The following is a 6,635-nucleotide window of genomic DNA, read 5'->3' as shown; positions in this document are numbered from 1 at the left end:
GGATTATAGGTGTGAGCCACCATGCCTGGCCGCTCCTTGCCATTCTTAAAAGGTTGCATGACAAAGGTCCCAGCAGTGGCGGCAGGGTACATGGGAGGGTGTGCATGGGCTACAAAAGGTGCCATCAGCAAGTGAGGCACATGCCCCGCAGATGCCTCCTGTCCCTCTCTGTCCTGCAGGTGGGGCATGAGGACACTCGCCACTCCTTGCACTGCTATGACAAAGCACTGATGATTCCCGCCAAGGATGGTGTTAAGCTGCCTTACTTCTTCCACGCCAGAGAGTCAGGTGAGCCCGTGGGAATCAGCAGAGGTGGGCAGTGGGAGAGCTTCTAGCCACGACTCCAGCCTGCCACTGGAGACAGGACGGGAGCGATCACGCCTCAGGAATAGGGCCTGCAGATGCTTCCAGAGCCCTCTCCTATGTTCTCGATCATTAATCCTGACAGCAGCCCTATGGAGAAGGAATAACAAGAATAATAGAACCAGCCACTTTACATGTATTATTTTTAATTTATTTCTAATTCTTACCCCAGTTCTGCTCGTGTTTAATCTCCATTTGATAGATGAAGAGCCCAGCACTCCAAGCATGGTGTTAATGGTCCAGGGTTAAAGAGCTGGTATGCAGTGGAGTCTGATTTTGAATACTTCTTTTTTTATTATTATTATTTTTATTTTTCATGGTGGGTGCATAATCCTGCAAACTCACATCATCCTACTTTGGCTATAAAAATTTGTTTTAGATCTCTTAAATCTAAGAGTTTGAGACCTGCCAGGGCAACATGATGAAAGCTTGTCTCTACAAAAAATACAAAACACAGCCAGGCACAATGGCACACACGTGTGGTATCAGCTACTCAAAGGCTGAAGCAGGAGGGTCACCTGAGCCCAGAATTACTGCACTTCAGCCTGGGTGACAGAGCTAGACCCTGTCTCAAAAAAAATTGTTTTAGTCGGGTATGGTAGCTCACATCTGTAATCCTAGCACTTAGGGAGGCAAAGGCAGGAGGATCACTTGAGTCCAGGAGTTTGAGACCAGTCTGGGCAACATAGCAAGATCCCATTCTACACAAATACGAAAAATTTTTGAGACTGAGTCTCACTCTGTCACTCAGGCTGGAGTGCAGTTGTGAGATCTTAGCTCACTGCAGCCTTGCCTCCTGGGTTCAAGTGATTCTCCTGCCTCAGCTGCTGGAGTAGCTGGGATTACAAGCATGCACCACCATGTCTGACTAATTTTTGTATTTTTAGTAGAGATGGGGCTTCACTGTATTTGTTAGGCTGTTCTTGAACTCCTGACCTCAAGTGATCCACCTACCTCGGCCTCCCAAAGAGTTGGGATTACAGGCATGAACCATGGAAAAAGAACATTTTCAGACTGAATCTTACTCTGTAGCCAAGGCTGGGGTGCAGTGGTGTGATTTCAGCTCACTGTAAACTCTGCCTCCAGGTTTCAAGTGATTCTCATGCCTCAACCTCTGGAGTAGCTGGGAATACAGGTTCCTGATACCCACCTGGCTAATTTTTTGAATTTTTAGTAGAGGCAGGGTTTCACCTTCTTGGCCAGGCTGGTCTTGAACTTCTGACCTCAAATGATCTGCCCTCCTTGATCTCCCAAAGTGCTGGGATTACAGGGGTGAGCCACCACACCTGGCCACATGTGATATTTTGATGCATGTATATAATGTGTATGAATTGGAACCCTGTCTTAAGCTCTCCATCCTCTGGGTGAACTGTGCTTGAGAGGTTAACTGATCTGCCCAAAGCCACAAAGCTGGAAATAGGAAGAAGAAGGAGGAGAACCAGGACTTCTTCTTGTCTTAGGATGTTTTGTACCTCATCATTGCAGAGGAGGAAAGACTGCCCTGTCCCGTGCAGGCCTGGCTGGTGTTCCTCCTGAAATGCCGTTAGTTCAGCCACATCTTTCTTCCCCAGAACTCCTTCCTGGGCTTCTTCAGTCATCTTTGCCCTTCCATATTACAGTCCTTAAAATGTGTAAACCTAACTAAGCAAGATCAGGGCTGCAATTTCGGATCCAAAGGAAGATTTCGAGGGGGAGGGGAGGCTGTGGTGTTGTTGTTGTTTTTTTTTGTTTTTTGTTGTTGTTGTTGTTTGTTTGTTTGTTTGTTTTTAATAGAGACGGGGTTACACCACGTTGGCCAGGCTGGTCTTGAACTCCTGACCTCAGGTGATCTGCCTGTCTTGGCCTCCCAAAGTGCTGGGATTACAGGCATGAGCCACCGTGCCCAGCCCTCGGGGGAGGCTGTTTACATTGAGGCCAAGGAGGGCAGGGACCAGGAGGGCAGCTCTCTGTGCATCCCACCTGTCACTTTCAGAAAACCAAGGAGGGGTGGAGAGAGCGGTGGGGAGCTTAGTTTCCCACCCAGACTTAGACTCTGCTTTATCATACCATCTCTAGAGGAAGGGACCCTGTGCATTAATCTCTTTTTCCTGACATTTCCAGTCAGTTTAGATCCAATTTAGATCAAAGTCTGCTCTAGGAGAGCAGAAGAATTGTTTGAAGGGGAGTGGGTTGTTAACCTTGAAGAGCTTGTGGTCAAGTTGGGGAAAATCCTATGTGTGTGAAATGATTCTTGCAGTACAAAACGTTGCAACACAGGACCTAACAAGTTCCAAGTACTATCGTCCTTGGAGATAACTTTGCTAGGACTTGGGTATTTAATACCTAAAAGTAATGCCCTTATTTTTAAAAAGAAGAAGAAATCTTTAAAAACCAGTGGAAAATCCACCAAAATATATGTGATAGGTAGCAACGGAAATTCTTGAGTTTTATTTCTACCAGAAAAGTGGAATGTTCATATATATACTTTGAGACAGGGTCTCACCCCATCACCCAGGCTAGAGTGCAGTGGCATGACCACAGCTCACAACAGCCTTCATCCACCTCCTGGGTTCAGGTGATTCTTCCACCTCAGCCTCCCAAGTAGCTGGGACTACAGGCACACACCACCATGCCTGGCTAATTTTTGTACTTCTTTTTTTCCTTTTTTGAGATGGATTCTCAGTCTTTTGTCCAGACTGGAGTGTAGTGGTGCAGTCTTGGCTCACTGCCACCTCCACCTCTTGTGTTCAAGCATTTCTCCTGCTTCAGCTTCCTGAGTAGCTGGGACTACAGGCATGTGCCACCACGCCCGGCTTATGTTTTGTATTTTTAGTAGAGATGGGGTTTCACCATAGTGGCCAGGCTGGTCTCGAACTCCTGACCTCATGATCTGCCTGCCTTAGTCTCCCAAAGTGCTGGGATTACAGGCCACCTGCACCTGGCCATAACTTTTGTAGAGACAGGGTCTCTCTATGTTGCCTAGGCTGATCTCAAACTCTTGGGCTCAAGCGATCCTCCTGCCTCAGCCTCCCAAAATGCTGGCATTACAAGTGCGAGCCACTGTACCTAGGCAAATTTTCATATTTTATATGTGAATCTATTAGAATGCTTATGGCTGCAAGAATGCATCCCACAGATTTTACAATAAGGACATTTGTTATCTCACATAAGAAGCAATCTCTTGGCCGGGCACGGTGGCTCATGCCTGTAATCCCAGCACTTTGGGAGGCCGAGGCAGGTGGATCAGGAGGTCAGGAGTTCAAGACCAGCATGGCTAACAGGTGAAACCCCGTCTTTACTAAAAATACAAAAATTAGCTGGGTATGGTGGTGCATGCCTGTAATCCCAGCTACTAAGGAGGCTGAGGCAGGAGAATTGCTTGAACTGGGACCTGGGAGGCCGAGGTTGCAGTGAGCTGAGATTGCACAACTACACTCCAGCCTGGGCTACAGAGTAAGACTCTGTCTCAAAAAAAAAAAAAAAAAAAAAGGAAGAAGCAATCTCTGCTATGCCCATTGTGTGGGTGATTCTGCCCCACTTGGTCGTCAGATGGTGAATCACATTCAGGTGACCATATCCAGTGAAATAAAATGGGAGACAGTCCTCCAGTGCATGTCCTTTTATCAGGGAGAAATCCCCCAAAGCTCCCCAACAAATAACCTCCCAGGCCAGTGTCAAGGCTATTTTAGCTGTAAGGGAGTCTAGGAAAGCCACGTCTGACCTTTCACCCTCTACTGAGGGCCTTAAAAAGGGCCTTGCCTTCTTACTGAGGGCAAGAAAGGTATGATGGGGACAGCAGGGGAAGAGGCCACAAGAATGTCTACGGTCACCTAGCAAGTGATAACGCCTTGATAGTACTATTAAATACTTAAAATGAGCACATACAGGTACTTATACTGAGGTTGTAAATAAGAGAACCTTGTAATACCTTGTTGTAAAGATTATAAACATAAAAGTCCCAAAGCCGGACGTGGTAGCTCATGTCTGTAATCCCAGCACTTTGGGAGGCCAAGGTGGGTGGATCACCTGAGGTCAGGAGTTTGAGACCAGCTTGGCCAACATGGTGAAACCCCATCTCCACTCAAAATACAAAAAATAGTCAGGTGTTGTGGGGAGCATCTGTAATCCCAGCTTCTAGGGAGGCTGAGGCAGGAGAATCACTTGAACATGAAAGGTGGAGGTTGCAATGAGCCAAGATCATGCCATTGCTCTCCAGCCTGGGTGATAGAGAGCAAGACTTTCTTTTCTTTTCTTTTTTTTTTTTTAAGGTGGGGTTTCTCCATGATGGCCAGGCTGGTCTTGAACTCCTGATCTCAGGTGATCCACCCACATCGGTCCCAAAGTACTAGGATTACAGGTGTGATCCACTGTGCCCGGCAAGACTTTCAAAAAAATAAAAATAAAAGTGGACTGTGAGGTCAGAGAGACCAAGGTTTAAAACTTGGTTTTGCTACTTACTAGGTGAATATCCTTGGTCAATTCATAAAAGCTATTAAGTTTCAACCTCCTCATTAGAATGCTAAATTAATAAATTAGATGATTAATAAAGCCATATCATACCTCTATTTAGCATTGTTAAAAGGAAACTGTGTGTGTGTGTGTGTGTGTGTGTGTGTGTGTGTGTGTGTGTGTATTTGTGTTAATTTCTTTTCATTTTCATGCTTTGGGGGCCGTTTATTTGAGGAAGTTCTGGGGGGTCAGAACCATCCAGCCCCCATGGAAGACCATTCCCCTGTTTTCAGACTGGCAGGGCACATCCATAGGCAAGAACATTCTGGATGCTTTGATGATAAACACTACCAGAATCGGACATGGATTTGCTTTGAGCAAACACCCTGCCCTCAGGACTTACTCGTGGAAAAAGGACATCCCCATAGAAGTCTGTCCCATCTAACCAGGTAGGTGTGACTCATGCAGCTGATCCCATGTGATCTCCGCTAACCACAACCTCTGCCCTCTTAAACTTTTTCCAGTATAACTTCTCTCCCCTTAATTCTCTTGTTACCAAAATTCCTCCATTCTCCCACCTGTTAGTAAAGTTATTCAGGAGGGGCCTTTTGCTTAAGCCACCAGTAAGAATGTGGCAGCCATGAGGGTCCCCAGTGGGGTGGAATTTTGAGCAAAACTGTGGACAGAGCAAAAAGGACACAGGGGGCGGCCAGTGCTTCCTGGGGTCTTTTGTGTCTGTGTTCAGTTAGCGCTTCTCTGAGCAGGACTAGAAGTGACCGAGCATTTGTGGTGCTGATGAAACAGGAGGAGATGCATGGGGACTGGTCCTGTTCTCCTTGCGAGTGCCCAGAAGTCATCCCCATATTCGGGAGATAGTGATGGGGAGATGAAGGGAGCTGATGGGGGCTCCAGGTCTCATTTTACTTGTGACTACTCTTTTTAGGGATCAGAGTTCATCTTTCTCCCTTGCCTCCTACCGGGCAGGTTCTGAAACTGGTGTCTGATTTGAGAAACCACCTTGCAGCTACTCTGATGGCCACTGGGCACCCCCTCGTGATCAGCTCTGATGACTCAGGGATCTTTGGTGCCAAGGCTTGTCATATGATTTCTATGAGGGTTTCATGGGCATTGAGGGGATGGAGGCTGACCTGAGGACCCTCAAACAGCTGGCCATAAACTCTATCAAGTGAGTGTCTCATGTTCTCCCAGGACCCCTGCCCGCCTTCCAGCCCACAGCTTGTGTTTGCATCTGAGGAGGCCTGAGGCTGATGCCTCGATGGTGTCTGTGGGTTCCTTCTTATCATGGCTGGTTAGTCCTTGCTGCTGGACTGGGGAGACTGCTCTGCAAGCCTCCGATGTCCCCTCAGGCTCCCTGCCCCATTCCCAGCCCCTGCCCTGAGGCTCACCTGGGCTCCTCCTCTTCCTGCAGGTACAGTAGCCTGTTGGAGATTGAGAAAAATACTTTCATGGCAATCTGGAAGAAGAGATGGGATAAGTTCACAGTGGATGTGGCACGGAGTGAGGAGAAACTAGCCATCCTCCACAAGCTGCCTTCCCACACATGCTGCCACCGCCACTCACCCGTTCTTAATCAGCTCCATGTCCCTATCAAATCAATGGCCTGGGTACAGAGCGACCCTGTGAGAAGCACTTGGCTGGCTCACCAGGTTCATCCTCTGGAAGATTCTCCCTCAGCTGCAGCAGCATTGACCCTCTTGATTTTCTCCACTCTGTGTCCATTGCTTCCAGTTTCCCTACTTCAGAATCTCCTTCTCTCTGACCTCTGTGCTGTGTCCTCAGGGCTCAGTCCTGGGCTCTCTTCTATTCTGATCTCTCTATTTAAA

The 6,635-nt window shown here is 47.6% G+C and overlaps 1 pseudogene; it reads left to right on the top strand.

The window, feature by feature from the left end:
* Positions 1 to 85: 85 nt before the first annotated feature.
* Positions 86 to 6,431, top strand: LOC116546891 (annotated as a pseudogene).
* The last annotated feature ends 204 nt before the right edge of the window (positions 6,432 to 6,635 follow it).

Source organism: Sapajus apella, unplaced genomic scaffold (assembly GCF_009761245.1).
Source record: "Sapajus apella isolate SASKATOON/1434 unplaced genomic scaffold, GSC_monkey_1.0 scaffold1613, whole genome shotgun sequence".
Classification (NCBI taxonomy): domain Eukaryota; kingdom Metazoa; phylum Chordata; class Mammalia; order Primates; family Cebidae; genus Sapajus; species Sapajus apella.
The sequence above is the reverse complement of the archived record's forward strand: the minus strand, read 5'-3'. Positions and strand labels throughout refer to the sequence as shown.